Source organism: Gossypium hirsutum, chromosome D10 (genome assembly GCF_007990345.1).
Source record: "Gossypium hirsutum isolate 1008001.06 chromosome D10, Gossypium_hirsutum_v2.1, whole genome shotgun sequence".
Lineage (NCBI taxonomy): Eukaryota > Viridiplantae > Streptophyta > Magnoliopsida > Malvales > Malvaceae > Gossypium > Gossypium hirsutum.
In genome coordinates this window covers 7,859,642-7,870,362 of record NC_053446.1, presented here as the reverse complement: position 1 = coordinate 7,870,362, position 10,721 = coordinate 7,859,642, and the positions used below count along the sequence as shown (strand labels likewise).

At 32.4% G+C, this 10,721-nt stretch overlaps 3 non-coding genes across 3 annotated transcripts; all 3 read left to right on the top strand.

Annotated features, from left to right (window-relative positions):
* The first annotated feature begins 3,659 nt into the window (after window positions 1-3,659).
* LOC121222679 (U1 spliceosomal RNA) lies at window positions 3,660-3,819 on the top strand. Its single transcript, XR_005920038.1, has one exon. It is a non-coding gene; the product is annotated as a U1 spliceosomal RNA (small nuclear RNA).
* A 2,172-nt stretch (window positions 3,820-5,991) lies between these two features.
* Window positions 5,992-6,188, top strand: LOC121222868 (U2 spliceosomal RNA). The gene has a single exon (XR_005920238.1). It is a non-coding gene; the product is annotated as a U2 spliceosomal RNA (small nuclear RNA).
* A 1,393-nt stretch (window positions 6,189-7,581) lies between these two features.
* Window positions 7,582-7,732, top strand: LOC121222654 (U4 spliceosomal RNA). Its single transcript, XR_005920011.1, has one exon. It is a non-coding gene; the product is annotated as a U4 spliceosomal RNA (small nuclear RNA).
* Window positions 7,733-10,721: the final 2,989 nt, after the last annotated feature.

The following is a 10,721-nucleotide window of genomic DNA, read 5'->3' as shown; positions in this document are numbered from 1 at the left end:
GGATTAATTTGTAATTTAGTTTAATTAATTGTGTTTTAACTAATTTAACCTTAATTAACTTAGGTTAGTGACTAAAAAATCTTACCATTCACTATTTTTCATTTAAATATGATTTAATTGCTATTTTGGATCTTTGGTTAATTGCAATGTCAGTCCTTAAGTCATTTCTTAATTAAAAATCTATAGTGATTGGACTTTAGAATTTAGTCACTAAACCTTAATTAAACACAATTTCGACTAAATTACTTATCCAAAATTCAATTCACTTATATAATAACTTTGTAAGTATTTAATAATATTTACGGGATTGGTTTACGGAAATGGAGTCTCAAACCCGTCTTTTTCAACACCACTAGAAACCGGATCGTTACAATTATAAAAATTATTGAAACTCAACAAACAGTCGTTCTACTTTGGAAAACAAGGTTAGGAATCTCATCGTGGTTAAAATGTTATGTTTTCAGAAGAAAGACCCAAGTTCCCTAAACAAACATCCTATAGAAGAGTATGAAGCCATGAAAAGAGGGAAAAATGGTGCAACTCATATGAAAGTGAATTGAAACCAAGCTTACTCCATCCATATAATCCGAGCCATACTCCATCCATACGATTGAATTTAGAATGTGTATTCTTACACTTCATTCCAGTAACCTTATTCAACCAGTTTATCACAACCTCTCATAGTTGCTTAACACCTCATCAAGTTCTCACAATAAATTAAGCTTACATCTTTCTTATCATTGGTCAAGAGGTTTGTTAGCCATGTAATACTTATTATTCTTCTTTTCCAATTCTCAATTTTTATTGCTCTTTCATTACTTTTAGTTTCTGCTTTTTCTATTCTATTTTACGTTTTCTTTTTATTATCTCTGGTAGTAATTACTATGTTAACTCAGTTAGAAATTTTAAACACCGAATTTATTAAAGTTATATATTTCAATAGACCGAATTTAAGTGCTATTTTCATCTAACTTAGAAGGTGTATTCCTACACTCCATTTTCATAACCTTGCTCAACAAGTTTATCACAATCTCTCATTATTATGTCCAACACTTCATCAAATGAATAAATTTGATTATTTGAATTGCTATTGTCTGTATTTTTAAATACTAATCTCTTACAAATAAAATAAATATTAAAATGCTAAATCCTTCAAATATTTTGAACACCTTAATTTCATAAACAAATTGTTCCACCTTAATTTTTCTTCTTAGTTTTCAATTCAAAAATTTTATTTCTCTCTTATTAGATTTTGGCTTCCGCTCTTAGCCTGACCCATTTTTAAGTTTATAATACTTTATATTATATTGTTTTTATATATTATATAATTTAAAACACATTAAAAAAGATAAACTTATACTAAACATATAATACTACTCTAATGTAAACATTAAAATAGTGTTAAGATGACTATATAAAAAAATTCAATAAATAAAAATGTATAAAATTATTAAATATTAAAATAATATAAAATAAATATTTTTAAAAAAAAATTAAAAATAATATGGGCGGACCTAAAATGATCTTGGGTTAGCCTTTTGTAGATATATGAGAGTTTGGGCAAAATTTTAAGCCCATGTTTTAGGTTGGGCCAATCTTAGACAAGCATAAATTATACTAATATCATGCTTAGGTCCGACCCAACCCACGAGCACCTCTAGTAAAGAACCATGGGAAAGAAAATATTTCCATTAAAACAACTTGGACACCAGCAGTGGCTCAACTATGAAAATTCACCAAAAAATCATGGAAATTTAGTTAGAGGTTTAATTAAAGATAAAATTAAAGCTTATTGAGTCTAATTTTGTATAGAATAAACGGTGTAAACAATGGAATTGTAGATTTTGAGATATATTAGTTTTTGTGGGACAATGTTAGAATGAATTCGGGTTCTCCTGTTCTGACTTTGAAAAATCATCAAAAATTTTATGAAACTTATTAGGGAATTAAATTTGTATGTTTAAATTTTTAACAAGCCTATTTTCAAGAAAATCAAACACAAACATTATCTGAACCCCGTAGATAATTGATTCTTAGTAAAGAAAGGTCAAAACTGTCAAACAACAAAACAGGGGCAAATTTGAAGAATTTATTATACTGATTGGCTAAAGTATAAATTTTGAAATTTTTATGGTAAAAAGATATTTGAGCCCAGTTTCAAAAATATCAAGCAGATCTTAATTTCGAATTCTGTAGCTCAAAATATAAATAATGAATTGATTATGACACAAGTGGACAACTTTGTTATTAACACATAAGTAAATAGTGGAATTATAGTTAATGTTACGTATAAGCATATTATACTAAAAGCTAAACATTCTAATATGTACATAAAGGATGTGGAATGGAAAGGAGGATGAGGCAAAAATAATAGGAGAGTTATAATGTTAAGAAATTATTGTAAACGATAGATTTGCTAACACGTAGAAGAACATCAAATTTACTGTTGAAGTATCAAGTGAGTGGATGTTTTAAAATGAATTAAGGAAGTCTTAATTGATGAATTAACCGATAAATGTTGGCAATAGTGATGGTATGTGGAAAAGGTAAACTATTTTTGCTGATACAAGTCCTCTAAATGACTTATTTGTAAAACTTTGATAATTGTGTTAACTCTATGAATTTTGGTACAAAAGGTATGCACATAGAGTCCATCGATTAAGAAAATATCATATATATACATATATATTTAAGAAATGAGTTGTTGGATAATGATCTTGGATGACAAACCGCATATTTTGAACATATTGGGCTAATTTGAAATGACTGAGAGAAGTTAGGGAATAAAGGTGTACACTGTTCCATAATGAATTTCTCTTATTTTCGAACATCGAATTAAGATTTAGTATCGATACCAAGGGTAAAATACTGATACCTTAAGGAAAGTAACGAACTTCAGTCAAAGTATCGATGCTATAGTAAAGATATCGATAATTCAGTATAAGTATTGATACATGTTGAATTTTGTTTAAATTTTTTAAACTATGTATGTATTGGTCATCCGCTCCTCTTTTCCTTGGTTGAGCACATCCCTGTACAAATTAAACTTTCAAGAAGAAAATGGCCAATTCATGTCTTATGAATACCCTTTTTTTATTATGTAGACTTCACTTCAATAAAAGTTGTGGCGTATGGAACAAATAAAGTTCAATCAATGTGTTCTATTATGTACTTTAGTCATGAAACATGACTTACACTAATTAGGATAACATACGCTTTCGGTTTTTTGAAATAGAGGTTGGACGATGGGTTTATAAATATAGATATTGTTTATACACTTAATAATCCTAAATGATATCATAATGTTTCAATCTTAAATTAGTAAATAAGAAAAATTCACTTACATTCAGGTGTATTATACATAGCAACAATGAGCATGTTTTTTATATTTATTGGTATTTTAAAAGATCGATATTTGATATTGAAAAGTATTTAACACATTACTATAAAATTAAGAATAATGTTGACAAAATAAAACAATATTATTATTGACAGAAATTGAGATTGGGAAATGTTAATTACTGCTTAGAAGCATTGAAAGGTAAAAATGTTCTAGATCTTTATGGCCCCAATGCAACTTGAATCCCACATTGCTAGCATATGGTAAACAAAACATAAGAGGTGGTGTATAAGGAGAGAGGATAGGGCAACATTAAAACATACTTACCTGGACAGGGTCAATGAGTGATCATGAAGACTCATGGCCTAGAGTAGTGACCACCATTGCACTTGGGAGGGGTGCTGCTTTAAGGTCTCCCCAGGAGGGAGAGCCTATGTCATAATTTGTGGCAGTAGGGCTTGCGTGCGCGCAGCCTCTACCAATTTCAAGCTGTAAAAAGTAATTTGTAACATAATATAGGACATAATTCTCTGTTACGTACGGATAAATAGCTTGAAAAGCTCGCGGGAGTGAAAAAAGTGTAAGAGAGAGACAACATTGTGAGTTGTGACCATTCCATGCTAGTTGATACCAGCAGGAAAGGGTCAGTTGATACCAGCATGGATCTGTGTTCACGCAACCCCTACCAATTTTAAGTTAATAAAATAATTGTATGTCAATCGTAGGATTTAATAATGAATATGACATAATTTTTATGAAGCAATCTCCGAGTATGTTTAAAAGCATATATTTCAAGAAGCTCTCGCAGAAATAAAAGTGCGGCAAAGTCCATCAGGCAATCTTGTGATCATTTCATGCTATTTGATTTACAAATTAAAATTATATAAACCGAACAAGATTGGATATGTCAACTAGTAGAACTAATGTTTTTAAAATACCGAATAAATTTAACATTGTACATTTATTTTTCTTCATAAGCAATAAGCATTAGAAAATAAAGTCTAGCTCACCATGTTGTAATCCCATAAAGCCAAGCCTCAAATAAATTATGTCAAATAAATATTAGAATAAATTACATTATTAGTCACTTAATTTTTAATATATTTCTATTTGATCATCAAACTACAAAAATTTTTAATTTTATCACTATCGTTTTTAATTGATTCTGTTTTAGTTACTCTTTGTTTAATCCTTAATGAAAATGATGAAAATGATGGTGTGAAATTTTTAAAGAATACAACCACACAATTAGTCCACATCCCTAGTATATGATAAACAAAACGTAAGGGTGGACCATATAAAGAGAGAGCACCTCACAATGTTTAAACATCCCTGTACGGGGTGCGGCATATAAACGGAGTCGATGGGTGATCATTGAGTCTCATGGTCTAGGGTAGACAGTAGTGACCTCAATTGCAGTCGGGAGGAAACGATCCTCTACACAGCTTCAGTAAGGTTATGACCAGAGATTCGTGCCTATTGAACAGATACTGTTCAAGTAAGGTTATGACCAGCGACTCTTGCTCCGTCCTATAAATTCCTCGGACAACTGTTATGTTCTTGCGATGTCGGTGTCCATTGTTTCCAAAGATGAAATGGCAGAGCAGCTTTAATGAGAGCGAGCTTATATTTTAATGGCTTTGATTGATGGTTCTTTTTGGACTACATAATTAATTGGGCAAGGCAAATATCAGTTGGTTTCGACACAATTATAAGTATTTAGCCCAAAGGGAGCCTCCCAGAAATTCCAAAATGGTCACATATAAGACTAGAGGAGATAAAGGAAGGCATAAATTGTTTTTAGCTGAAAACAGAATAAATCTAATAATTCAATGTTGAAATATGTCGGTCAAAATAAAGAGATTTTATGTTGTTAACAACATCAGCTTCCAACTGATGAGCCACTCCATTTCCTATGAAGAGGCTACCTGTAACAGCGTTTTGGACTCAAAGGCAAGTTGATAGCTTCAGGTTTTGTGGAACGTCACCGGACGGACGAACTAGGCCTGCTCATTTCAACAGCTTTCCTTGAATTGCTGCCAATACCATATCCGGAAGAACTGAGTCTTCCATTATCTCTCCTATCATATCCATCAAAGCAGCTACAAATCTTCCTATTCAAAATTATGTCACCTGCAATTGGGCTTCGAAACTCTTTTTCTGAATAAAAAATTAATTAATTTAAAAATTAGTGTAAGACATTAATTCATAAGATGCTTTAATTACGGTAAATGTAAAATATAACATATTTTAATAAATTGTGGACGTCAACAATTCCCAAAGTAAAGATAGAAACCTTTGCAAAAGTATACAAACAGAAACTTCCATGTAATGTAAACCTTACAGTTTGCGAATTCTTCTTTAGTATTTAATGGCTTACCTACTAATATTGCATAGTTGGAAAGACTGATTGCTTCTTCATCTTTTGACCTATATCAAGCTGCAATAAGAGGACTAGTGTTATAATATCCAAAAATTTACATGTGCAAATTCACCAACATGCAATGTGCTGTGCAGGAAAAATTATACTAGTTTTGTCCATAGCAAACTAAAAGTTCCTTCTGACATAGTCGAAATCCCATATAGAGAGCGCAAGCCAAGGGTAAGGCAGAGACGCATTATAAAAGAAATATCAAGATGAGTTTAAGCTCATACCTTTCTCGGCCTTTTGGCTAAGATCAAGTGTAGTATCTGTTCTTATCAGTTTAATATCTGATACGTGGATCATTGATCCGCATGATATTAAATCAATATTTTTAGGGGGAGAGCTCATTAACAATAGCTTGCTATTGGGGTTCTCGAGTGTCGTCTTTGTTTTGCACTGCTGCATCGTTCTGGCACACCCCTCCGATTGTAGTTTTAACCTTTTGAACCAATAGACGGTAGCTTCTTGTTCGGATTGTATTAATAATTGAGGTGTAAATCTGTTTAAAGACACTATTTTAAGGGTTAATGTACTTGAGTTTTAGTCCAAACCTAATGGATGGTATCTAATTTAATTTCTGAAGTTCATTGAAGAATTGTTGTTTCAATTTGTAGTTGGCGCATAGAATTGCCGTTCAATCATTTAATTGGCTTTTCAGTTCTACGTTCTAATCATTTAAATTGAACCTAGAAGCTATTTGATTTTAAAATTTCACTGTTTTACGATAATAGAAACAATGCTTACTATTTGTATATAACATTTACATGGCTTCACACACATGGTGCCGTGTTCTTCAATTAAATACCACGTAATCGAGATGGAGTTTGGAACTTGTACACTAAGGCTGTTGTCTTTGTGAAGCTGATGGAGGATCTTCATCAATTGAGTGAACTTAGGGTTCTAAACTCGGAGGTAATGGAGTTGGATAAATGCTTGACTAATCTCAGAGGAAGACTTGAAGGCAACGAGTGTCTTTATGGTGGCATTCTTGTGAATGTGTCATGGTGTCTTTATGGTGTTGTTCCGCAACGCCAACAGCATGGCTAATGCCGAGTTTTGATCGTGCTCGTGTGGTGGTGATTTTTCTCTAGTTGACTTTTAGAGCTGTTTTATGTGGCTTGTTTTATATGGTTTACTGGTGTTTTCTGGTTTTATTTTGGTGTATCCTTTTGGTTGGGTTATTTTTTATGTTGTTTTATCTTTGTAATCCCACTGTTTTCAGTGGTTGTTTTATTTTTAATATAATCATTGTGATGGCCGAGCAAAAAAAGTAGTAAAAAAAAATTTAATGCCAGGCTTTAAATTTCAATTTCTTAAAACATTTTCTTTTACAATTTGAAGTACTAAACATGGCGTTCAACATCCACCTCAACTCATTTGCATCAGCAATGACCTCCATATTTGATATATTTTTAATTGATGATAAAGTATTATTATATTTATGTTTTAAATTTAATTTTTACTCAAATCATGTTTTAGCATTTTACTTTGTACTTATAATTATTTAGAAAAATTGAAACTTCAAAATAATTCAACCACTAAAAGTGGCTGACTTGAATAGAAGACAAGTAAAAAAAAATCATATGTATCGTATTTTTATAGTATTATTATTTAATATAGGTAAAAAGTTTTAATTACACATTTATTCATTTAATTTTCTTGTGAAGTTAAACAAAAAAAAAAACTACACTAGAAGCTAAACAAGGATACAACAAAATACACAAAATTAGGCTATTATATCCCACATGTACCGGACAATAACTCAGACAAATCTTGCACCTGCTATAAAATGGAGCTAAAAAGATCTGGTCAAGCCATCTTTGCGCTTGGGGCAATGACGCAGCTAGTGAGGTTTTAACCGAGGCGCGTCTATTGCTGGTTGAAAACTATTTCCAGACCCCCTCTTAGGCCTGGGTTCTGCCCTGGCCTTTGAGAATTTCTGGAAGGGTTCCCTTCGGGGTAAAACCCTACAATTTCTAGTTAATTACTTTGCTCTTCTTTTTCCCCTTAAAATTAAGATGGAACAATTTGTTTATGAAATTAAGGTGTTCAAAATATTTGAAGGATTTAGCATTTTAATATTTATTTTAGATTTTTGAATTTAAAAATACATACCGAAAATTCTTGAGCAAGTGTTCGACACAATAATGAGAGGTTGAAACTTGTTGATCCAAGCGTATTATACGTAGCAACTATTAGTACAATTTTATATCTACCGATAATTTTTTATTAAATTTAGGGTAATTTATTAACTAATTGATCCAACCATTCACAATTCAATTGTTGATCATTTCACAAAATTCGATCTACTCAATTAATGAAATATATAAGTTTAATTAACTGTACACCAGGTAATTACTATCTACTAGAGAAATAATAAAAAGAAAATGTACAACATAATAGAATAGAAAAAGTAGAAACTAAAATTAGTAAAAGAGCATTAATAAAAATTGGGAATTGAAACATAAGAACAAAAAGAATAATAAGTATTACAGGGGTAACAAACCTCTTTCACCAATGATAAGAATGTTGTGAGCTTGATTTAATCAAAAAACTTGATGAGGTATTAAACGCAACTATAGAGATTATAATAAACTAGTTGAATAAGGTTACAGGAATGAAGTGTAAGAATACACACTTTGAGTTTGGATAGTATGCGTAATCACTAAATTTTGTCTGTGTCAAGGTTCGTGTATAATTTCCAAATTACGGGCCGGGCTGGTCTCATATGGGCCCAATGATTGGGCCCATTATGATTGGGTTTTGTTCTTTAAGCTTTAGCCCATTAATTTTTTGGTTTTTATATTTTAATAATAATAATCAGAAAAAATATAAAATTTAAAATTTACATTTTGACCACCTAACTTTTTAAAATTATATTTTGACATCTCAACTTTCTTAAAATTATATTTTGACCCTAAATTTTCTTAAAATTACATTTTGACCTCAAAAGTTTTGTGTCCTCTATAGTTTGGTCCTTCTAGGTATGTCAGACCACCCCAATCAGCATCCGGGCGTGCACTGGCACCTTCAGCTACTCCGACAGTCGGCCTAGGCTCATGATGCCCTCCATTGCCACCTAAAGACAAAGAAAAAGAAGACAAAATTATTAAGATAAAAAAGGAAAAAATAAGAGGGAGAGGGGTCAGATATCAATAAAAACAAAGCAAAAGCAAAAAATATATATAACAAACAGCTCCAAAAGCCGCACGCCACCGCCACCGCGACCATCACTCTTTCGTCGTCTGCACCGTCGCACCACCACCATCACCGAACCAAGCAACCAAGCCACGATAGAGAAAAAAAACAAAGAAAAAAAAGAGTAGTAAAGAACAACCAAAAAATAAAACAAAAAGGGAGGAAGAGCCACGACCACTGAGGATGAGCACGGACAGCGGCACCTTTCACTTTGGGACTGTCAAAATAGGAGAGAAAGGGAGAGAAGAAAAGAGAAAAAAGGGAAAGAATAAAAGAAGGGGGAGGGAAGAAGGGGATACTGGCGACCGAAGCACCGTAGGCCAAGGAGACTGCGGTGGCGGTGAAGGAGGCTAGGGTTTGAAAAAAAAAGAAAAGAAAAAGGAAGAAGAAAGAGAGAGAAAACAAAAGAAAGAAAGAAAAATAAAAAGAAAAAAGAAGAGCAAAAAATAAAAATATACAGTCGGGTCGACCCGACACAACCCATCCAACCTGGATCTGACCAGGATTCGACCCGATAGCAGCCAGCAGTACCCCTAGTAGGCCCAAATCCACCAGACCCAGCAGGCTTGTCCAGCAACAGCCCAAGTCCTTAACAGCATGCCAGCACCCAGCAAGCAGGCCAGACAGCCCAGCGTAGGCATCCCAACAACAAGCCTGTCAGCAGAAAAAAGAAAAAAAGAAAAGAAAAAAAAACAACAGCAGCCCAAATTCGGCAGGCTCAACTGCAGTAGCCCAACAGCACAGCCAGCCCACCCCAGCAGCCAGGCCTAGTAGCTCCGAGCAGGTTGGTTCAGCAGGTCCAATAGTAGAAAAAAAAAGAAAAAAGAAAAAGGGAAAAGAAAAAAAAGAAAAAGAAAAAAAGAGCTCAAGTAGTGTAGCTTGATTCGGTCAAAACCATAACTTTGGGATTTCAATAAACTCTCGATCTTTTTTATTTTATTTATTTAGTCTCTGTATTTAAATATTATCCCATTTTAATTAAATTAGCATTTTCATGGCATTTTTGAAATATTATTTTGTTTATTTCATTTTATAATTTTAAATTTAAATAATTTTAACAAATAAGGCAGCGAATCGATTTGACATTAAGCCGTTGATTTCATCGCTATGTTGGGTGAATATCATTGGCTCGTGTTAAATATGGGGCACCCTTCTAGAAAATCGAGAAATTCAAAAATCCTTGTGTTTTAATAAAATGTTTATTTTGTAAAATATCAAATTATATTTTAAAGGATATATAATAATATGTAACTTATCAATTTTTTTAACGGATCACGATTAAATATTAAATTGAACTCGTATTTTTAAAAATTAAGACAATGCGCGCTTAACGAGATACTAATTTTGGGCGTCACGAGGGTGCTAATACCTTCCTCGTGCGTAACCGACTCCTGAACCCTAATTTTCTCTGGATTTTGACGTAGACCTAAAAACAACTCTTTTTTAAAGAAATTTTAAAAGATTATTTTTCTTTTAAAAAAAAGAGAATTTAATAGGTGTCCGATCACACCTAGAAAAAATATCGGTGGCAACTCCTCTTTTTTTAAAAAAAATGAAGACTCTATTTTTAAATTTTCAATAATCACTTCGACTAGTGCCCGTGCCAAATTTTTAGGTCGCTGCAATATGGATGGAGTATGGTTGGGAACATATGGATGGAGTGAGCTTGGTTTCAATTCACTTTCATATGAGTTACACCATATTTTCCTGTTTTCATGACTTCAGACTCTTTTAAAGGTTGATTGTTTAGGGAATTTG